Here is a 9,399-nt window from a genome sequence, read left to right on the forward strand (position 1 = left end):
AAGCTTGAAAGAGGGCTCTGTGATCTATTTTTAACTTCCCAGTCCACAAATCTCCTGGAGTACAACTTGGACATTAGCCCATGAGCTGAGTGTCAACATGCTCCCATAGAGAGTAAAGATCATTTCAAACCATTTTATATTCATATTATTATTTTACATGCATATTACTGACCCTGAAACAGACATCACCCAATGACAGAATACACTCAAGATCACCATTTATACAACTAAGGCATGCATTTTTGCTTCTGGTATTGTTTCAGTGACCTTACACAATCAAGTCTTCCCACAAGGTTGGCCCTCAGTTCTTAAAAAACCAAAACTGGTCACAATATTACTGCTGAGCATATACCTACATTCACACTGCAGTGAGGAAGCATTGGAGAAATTCACACACAGTGGATCATGTGGATATGAATCACAAAGACACAGTAGCACAAGTGACAAGCGCCCAATGAGCTGTCGGCAGAAATGTTTGCGTTTCTCATTGGACTCTACAGACTGCCTTACAACCTACAGCATCAGATCTGCACTGCAACTGCTCTCCAAACAGGCAACTATGAGTCAAAACTGAAGCAAGGCTGTCTGGAGAAACAGAGTTATGTTAAGCAAAATTCTGATACATACAACAGAACTGTAGACTGTAATATGCTTTCTTCAAGACAGGGACACAATGGCACTGAACACACAAGGAATGGAAAACAAGTTTTGCTGCAAACAGATGTACCTTCCAGACTTGTTGAAAAGCAAGCATTAGTCTTAAATACTAGAATTAAGACAGTATCAGTACTCTACGATAATAGCGTGTATATCTGAAACATCTGAAAAAATTCTAGTAACAGAATCACACAGAAACACTTTATTCCCTCGGATTCCAGAAACAACTATGAGAGATAAATGTATATAGCAGACTGGAAAAGATGAAAGAAAAACCCAAATGTATTTGGTAATACCTTCTAACATCAGAGCTTACTTACTCTGGTCTAAGAACATATATTATAACCCCATCTCATAATTCATCCAAGGCAACATTTACAACTACATCAATTCCACAAGGTATGTGATGAGGGCATTCATTAATTGGCCCCTAAGGGCATTTATCAATATCTCACCACGGAAAACAATGAACATTCCTGTGACACAAGGTCTAAGATGGCAGAAGAAATAAGAGAGCAAATATTTTTCCAACAGTTAAATAAACCTTTTATGTAATCAAATAAACATCAAACCACCCCTCCCTTTCAGAATCCTTATGCCTAAGAACACACTTCCTTTCTGCAATTCCTGAATTTTTACAACTGTATAGGCAAAGAAAAGCAGCAAATATGTATGCCATTTTACTTTTTAAAAAGTTGTTTATTGTTTCTTCAGACTCTGTGTACATCAGCTGACATTGATCTAGAATCTGGAACTTGTATGGTATGGAAGGGAACAGAACTCCCTTATCTGCCTTGGTATCACTACTTGAAACTTTCACACGTAAAAACAAAAAACAGCCAATAGAAAACCCACAAAATTAAGATCTTTAAGGCTCTCAGTTCTTACCTACATTTCAAGTTGATAAACAACTGGATAAAATTCAAAGCTGTTTAGGGGTAGATGGTAAGACCAATAAGCTACTTGGTCTGAAATGGCTCTAAACAGGCTACAACAGAGCTGCACCATCAAAGGTCCATAAGATGTTAAGGTACGGTCTGTAAAACATATTAGAACAATTGGGGAAGTAATTTTCCAGGCTGCCGGTAGGTGCAATCCCTACTCTCGCTCTGATAAGCACTTTATCTGAGCCATCATTTTGGAGATGCCAACAAAAAAAGCCTGGGGACTAAGAGATGAATCAGTTCTTTGAATTAAAAGATCCTGAAACATACCCTACCCAGTGGATATTACATATGCACAGAGAAGGAACAGTTTTTTAATAATTTAAATTAAAAAAGCAAAGATTCACCAGTCAACAAAGTTACTGTTGCTACATGAAGAGAACAAACTTAAGTCTTTCAATCTTTTGGGCAGATGATGTGGAACACACTGTTATGCACAGGGCTTCAACAGTCCATTCCAAAGCACTCTGCTCTTTCTCCTCCCACTCCCCATATTTGTACAATTACTTTCACAGCAGCTAGAAAGCTGCCCTGTTACTGACTTAATTCTTACATGGACCAATCCTAGCAACTCTGCTGCCTGTGGCATTTAAGATCAAAACCAGAACTAAGGAAAGCCTTGGTCTCTTTCTCACTACTCTGTGTAACTACTGTGAAAGCGGCAGAGAGAACAGTTTAATTCTGTTTCCGTTATGAAAGCTGTGAGGATCAAGATACCGGGAGTGAAACTGTTCACTGGAGAAGTGAGATCTGGATGAGGGACAAAGATGCATCCAAGATGCTACAATGAAGGGAACTGCATAACACGTTATTTTCTGTCAGGAGCTAGAGAACACACTGCAAACGTAGATACTCTTCCAACAGTCACAGGGCTGCACAAAACTTCTAAGCAACTACAAATCAAAGGTGGAGTATGGAAAGATAGGAGATGCTAAATTGGACCTACACATAATACACTTGCAGGCATCTTGAGCTTCTTTGAATACTGTCCTCCTATCCTGCCCCAGTACAGTTAGGTGATCAATTTCTGATATATTTCCTGTGATCTCAGGAATGTACATGGTCACTTTCCAACTTCCTCAATTTATTCAAATGTCTAAGTAAGAAACTAAACAGTCCTGACATTTTTTTTCAAACCTCAGCTGACTTACAGAAGTATTACCTCCAGTGTACCAACGTAAGCAGTATTCTTGACAACTGCAGTTGAATTAGCAGCTCTCTAAGCAAGAGTTTAACTTGTGTGAATGTTACAGTAGTCACAAAAATACAGGAGAAAGAAAAGCAGTGATCAGCTGGCCTGACCACCCAAAATAACGACATCTTTCCTCCCAAAGTGATGGACTTATGTAAGACCTCAGATTCAAAGTGCAGTCAGTTTAGGCTGTGTCTGTGCCAGCAAGCAATACAATAGGAACAAGTCTGTTAAACAAAACTAATGGGAGTTGAGACCCTAATGTCCATACCACATGTTTTGGGGAGGCCCATCCCACTAAAACAAATGCCAGTTTGTAGGTAGGAATGCATTTTTGAACGTATTTTCAGCCAAATGGAATCCAGCTTATCCACTGGAACAGCACAAACCAATATGAAATAAACTTCCTAAGCGATGATGACTGTGAGACTCCCTTCAAGAGCGCACCCTTGATCCAAGTGAACACAGTAACAGCGGTGCACACTTTATTAGCCTTGGGCCATCTCTCTAAGGTGCAGATTAATTATATCATGGATGGCAAAACACTGAAGTTTATGCAGACCCAGCTCAAAACCAGCCTGAGCTACTAAGGCAAGTGCCACAAACACAGCTATAATATTCCAGGTTCAACTTTGGCCCAGAAGGAACTCAGTTGCTTTCTACACTGCACTTCTGACTTAAGTCCTGGTGGAACCAAGCAACATGCAGAGCCACCTGCACCAATCTTCTGAAACTTGCAGACTACAGGGATATCCACATGGGTGTAAGGTTTGGTAAAAATCCATGGAAACTGGTTAATCCTGCCATGATGAGATCCCCGCTGGGATGGAGCTTTGTCCACTAGAAGCACACTGGCTCTGATTTACAACTGAGAAAATGCAGGGAGCTGGTCTTAGGGCTGGAATCAAGTGTCTAAATCCACACAGAACTCACAAGTACCATGAAACAAGGGTCACCATCACTGATACACTGCCTTCCTGCTCTTCTTCATCTCTGACTCCTAGAAGTCCCAGTAAGAGTGGACTGAGACTGTACTGGTCTGGCTGCACTGTTAACGCAATAATTTCTTTTAAAATCGTACCATTCTTTTAACCATCTGTTTTAGTGACCCCATTTTTTTAAATACGGAGTGAAGGGATATGTCACAAGTAGAATGTAAATTCAGTAAAAACTGCTGGCAACGAACGTATTTTAAATTGACAATTCCATCATCTACTCAGGGCAGCATCATAATTCTACCAGTGCCACAGGATTAATAGCCTCAGTATCTCTGTTTACACATCACTTTATTTAGAAACTTGCAAAACATCTTAACCAACTGCAAAGCAGTGAAGTTCTCCATGAAGCAACTAGTTACAATACTTACTACTCTTACACTAAACAAAGTTAAAACTCACTACAAAACCCCTTCATGGACAAACTTCATGTGTTTTAAGAATACATACATGAAGTGTCACAGCAACAGTGACAGTATGGCTGATCTAGTTTGATTTAATTTTATCTGGTTTTAACTTCCTTTCAATATTTTCCCAAAATACTTCTGCACCACAAAAAGTCTGTACCCTTAGTCTAGAAATTGCACAACACAGCTATGCAGGCTGAAGAAAGCATATGCAACAAAACCATCTGTTAAAGTCAGTACTATCACACAGTCTTGTGTGTTGGTCTCTACACAATGGGTGGATATTTAAGCCATTCTGTTGGAAAAACAACCTCCTCATTTGTCACTCAACAAAGGTGCTGCTTAATTATTGCTTGTCACCCAAAAGAAAAGCTCCCTAAAAGAAAAATCTTCTATTCCAAGCCAGCTGGTTTCCTCAGTGAAAATGACCACTTTTTCAGACCCCTAGAGTTTTCTCCAAAATGGCCTGCAAGCTGAGCAAGATTTAAATGTTAAACACAACAGACATGAGGAGAGATAAAACATATTATAGAATTTCTAAGTTAAAAACAAAGATATGGGAATTTGCTCCAGCTTGTTTTTCAGAGGTAATGTAGAGAGAGTTTAGTAATTGCTGTGGAATAGTTGCATCTCCCACTGTATTATGAAAGCCACGTGCTTACTCCAACCAAAGCCTCAGTCCAAAAGCCCTTTAAGTAGGGGTCCATTAAGTATGTCATCAGAACTTTAAGATATTTAAAATGTAATTCTGTGCCTCTGCACCCATATAAAGCCCTGGTTAGAGAAATAAGTGACCTTCCATTCTAACTTGGCTATTGACTCTTCCCAAAACAGAAACATGGCTGTGGCATCAAAACACTTACACGAATGGACACTCAGAGGCAGAGAAGCAGGCAAACACAAAGCACTCTGATCAACATCCCTCTTTTACAGGGAAAGTAAGAAATCTCATATTCTTCCTTCTAATTTGCTCTGGACTCCCCCCACAAATGCTGATGCAATAACTGAAGTAACGCTTCCCTGCCACACACACACAAAGGACTAAAAGTCAGTGTGCGTGTATTTTAGTCTGAATGGACTAAGAAATATATAACTTGAGAGCTCACTTTCTCTAAAGCCGTTTAAGATCTAAAAAAGAAAGACAATAAAAAAAAAAACAAACCACCGTTAGTTGTGCTGAGGATAGTCCCTGTGTTTAAACAAAAAACTCTCCTTCAGGCAGACAAAGGTCTTCTTCTTCAACGGAAAAAGACATCATGAGAAAAACACGCTGTGTGCAAAAGGCTACTAACACGGATGAATCACTCTTGACTATTTTACGCGCGACCTGCTAACACATGTTTTAAGATGACCATCCCAATCCACACTAAGGACAATAACTTCCTCGCCGCAATACATCGCGTTTCCTGCCGTCATCGGTTTCCCCGACGTGCAGAAGTAAAAATCCCACCTACAGTCCGAGGCGGCCGGGCCGAGGGAGCAGCGTCGGGCACCAGCAAAGCTCCGCGCAGGTTCCTCGTCCCGGGCGTGCGACGGGCTCCCCTCGCCTCCCGCGGGGCCACTCCCGTTCCTCCCGCCGGGGTCGGCGGAATGGACTCTTACGCGTCCCAGCGGGAGAGGAAGCGAACGGGCCTCGCGAGCACCGCCCCGAGGCCGCTCGCCCGTTCCACGCCCCGTCCAGGCCCGAGCCGCCTCCCCAGCGAGCGCCCGCCGCGGCCCAGCGGCCTCGGCCCGGCCCCGACCGTGCCTCCGCCCAGCGGGTGGCCGAGGCGCCACCGCCACGCGCCCTCCCTGCCTACCTCCCCGATCCCCCCGCAGCCCCTCGGTTCTCACCCCTCGGCTGCAGAGCGGGGCGGGGATGGCGCGGGGGAGGCGCTGGGCCGGCTGAGGCCCCGCTAGGCCGCGAACACACCGCGCCGAGCCGCTGCCGCCGCGCCGCGCGGGGTCATGTGACCCGCCTCTTCCGCCAGCGGCCCGGCGTGCACCGCGCCGCGCCACCACAGAGGCGGCCGTGCCAGAGCGCCCCCGCGCGTGCCCGGGCAGTAACGCGGCCGACCATAGAGCGGCAGCGCGCGGAAAGGCAGGAGGGAGCCGAGGGGCATGCGCGCTGCCGCCATCTTTAGTGCGGGCCGGCCTTGACCCCGCCCGGAGCCCGGCCATGTCGAGGTCAAGCGCCGCTGCTTGGGGCTGGGGGCCCTGGAAAGCCTCCGGCTGGCACGGAGCCTTGCCCGGCTGTCAGCCGTCATGGTCCTCAGCCAGACACTCAGGTCAGGCTGACCCGTGACGCTGGTCGGGACGGGCTGTAGCGCAGGCGGAGAATCCTCTCCCTCGACCTGCTGCCCGCATTGTTTGGAATGCAGCCCAGGATACAACTGGCTTTCATGGCAGGTTCTGTCTGCTCAAAAGACCTAAGGATTTACACAGCAAAAAGAGCGAACACTAGTGTCTTAGGTAGCCGTATGCTCATCAGAAAGATGTCACTGTGCTGTTGGGCCTAGCCATGGTCTACAACTGGTTGTTTCTCTAGCCTACTTCCAGCATTTAAACTACATTAAGAGACAATTTTCAACATGACATGCAAGACAATAATTGCTGTAGTTGCGCTACTGGTGGCAAGAAGTTGCAGGTGGAAAGAGGAAGTGACTGGATGAAAGGAACGTGATCTTAGAGATTATAATGAGGTAGACCACAGAATGAACATATGTGCATAAAGCTGTTTTTAAAATGCTGTATTAGCTAAGGAAAAAAAGATATGTATTGTATTTTCCATTGTTTAAAGAAAAGTGCTCAAAAGCTGAGTAACATGACAAAATCTCCACCTGTAGGCTGACTTCTTCAGTAGAAAGCAGATCTGACTGATGATGAACGTGCTACTGAACAGCCAATAACTGCATTGGAACTAAGGTCCCATTCCTCACCTTGCTTTACAAGATGATGTGTAAGGGTAAATATTTTAGCAGTAGCACATTTAAGAAATACTTCAAGTTTGAATGCAATTCCTTCCCTTAGCCAGAAACAGCATTTTTACTTTCTATGAATTACAGCTCATTTCAAGCAGCTGGCATATCTCCTTCAAACGAATGCAAATTTAGTAACTACAATACTGACTACTGTTAATATTTAAAATAATTTATAAGCATACCTAGGAAAACCAAGGAAAAGAGAAAGGGCATAACAAAATTCTTCAGAATCTTCTCTGTGGTGTTGTTTCAGACAATAGCTCAGCTTAAAAAAGAAATGTGAATCCCAAACTGATTTGTACTGCTGTAATAAGTTTTTATTTACAAGAAACGTTGCAAAGGCTTTGCTCATGTACACATTCATCTATTTTTTTAGCCAAACAAATAGGCTATTTTGCATTTATTCCTCATACACAAATTAACTGTAGCCTTCTGTATCCTTCTTAATCAAGAAAGAATAGCAGCAGAAGCATCCAGTAAATGTAGTTGCTTTCTTGTCTTTGCTGTTTCTGCTATGGGATTTTAGAATTACCCACCCTAGTGCCTGTATTATCTTCCTGCCTTTCAGTTATGCACCTGAGATCCTTTTTCCAGATATTGATCACAGTGCACATTCTTGAGTTCTTCCTGCAAACTCCAGGGTTTCGTGCTCAAGCCAGTCATGAAGATTGCAGAACATGGCTTTTAATATTAAAGGGTTTTTTGTCTGTCAATTTGCTTGTATTTCAAGCATGAGAAGTCATCCCAAAAATGTCAGGCAGTACCTCAGGGTACAGGGGTCACATTGTTTCTAAACTATGCATTTTAGATGTTTTATATGCTTTTTTTCTTCCCTTCTTCATATCCTTTAACTGCTCTCTCTGTCATATTACCATCCCAATAGAGCCACTTAGAGGAAGATCCCTTAGATGCCAGACTCATTGATCTTGTTCCTTGGCTCCTCTCAATAGCATTGTGATATTTAAAAGTTTCTACCTCATATGTAATAGTTATATTTATTATTCAGGATTTTTTCAGTCTGAAGACATTTGGTTCACCAAAACTTTATTCTTTTAGATGTCAGTCTATTTTGTCAATCTCTTAAATTAATCTTTTATGCAAAATACCAAGTACATTATTGGTAAAATACCAAAATGCATTATTGTAACAGCATGAAAGAGAACAGGGAAGAGAGTTACTGTGCCAGTCTTCAGTCATTCATCATCACTAAACTGCATAAAAGAAAAAAGATCCTGTATATGCCTACACAAATACATATATAGTACAGTCTAGTATAACAAAAGTAATTCGGCAATACACTTGAATTCTGAGAGGGCCTCAGTCACTCTGTGTTAGGAAATTCACTGATGCCTCATTTTCACAGTAATTGGGCCTGCTGACTCAATTTTGTGAAATGATGGTACTTCAGAGGTAAATCAGGGAAATCAATGCCAAAGGCAATTTTCAAGGCAATTAGTGCCTTCTACATGGATATCCAGTTGTGTAATTTGGCTCCCTCTTGAAATTATTTGTCTAAAACTGAAGCAGGGGACCAAAGGATGGGGCACCTATAGCTGTCTGTTATCAACACGTGATGTCTGCTGAAGGAAAACAGTGTGTGTCCTTCCTCTGGTGAAATAACCGCTATCATTTGATTCAAACATACAGCCGAAAACTACTGTTACTTTAGAAGAGAAATTGCCTGCGCACTAGCTGTGCTACAACAAAAATATTTTTGCTTATTAGCCAAATCAGTCAATGAAAGATAACTCACTGTTTTCTTCTAGCACCCCATGGGCCAACAGCTCATTGGAGCCACTACTGGCCAAGGTTACTTCCTCACCGTGTGGGGTTTTTTGACCGTATCTGTCTGGTGTTCACCTCCCGTTCCCACAGTTCCAGTTTGTGACAGTGAATCTGCCGTTTTTTGGCAGATGTGTGCCTCTATTTTGGACCTGCAGTCTCTTTCAGCTATATAGATGATGGCTGTTCACCCATAGGTTGAAACAACAGTAGTGAAAAAAAAAACCCAAAGGCTGCAATGACAGTGACCAGTGGCTCTCCTTGTCGAGACTTCGTTTAAACCCACGAATGGCAGATGAGATTTGGGTGCCAGGTGCTCTCTCCTCAGGTGGACACCGTGATCCATTCATTTGCCAGACCTGGAGGCCTGGGAGCAGCCGCTTGGTGGTTCTCCAGGCGGTGGGAGGAAAAGAGCTTCGCTAAGAATTTCACCCCTTAAAACCCTGCTGGGGGCTATTTACA

This window comes from Sylvia atricapilla, chromosome 6 (genome assembly GCF_009819655.1).
Source record: "Sylvia atricapilla isolate bSylAtr1 chromosome 6, bSylAtr1.pri, whole genome shotgun sequence".
In the NCBI taxonomy this organism is placed as follows: Eukaryota; Metazoa; Chordata; class Aves; order Passeriformes; family Sylviidae; genus Sylvia; species Sylvia atricapilla.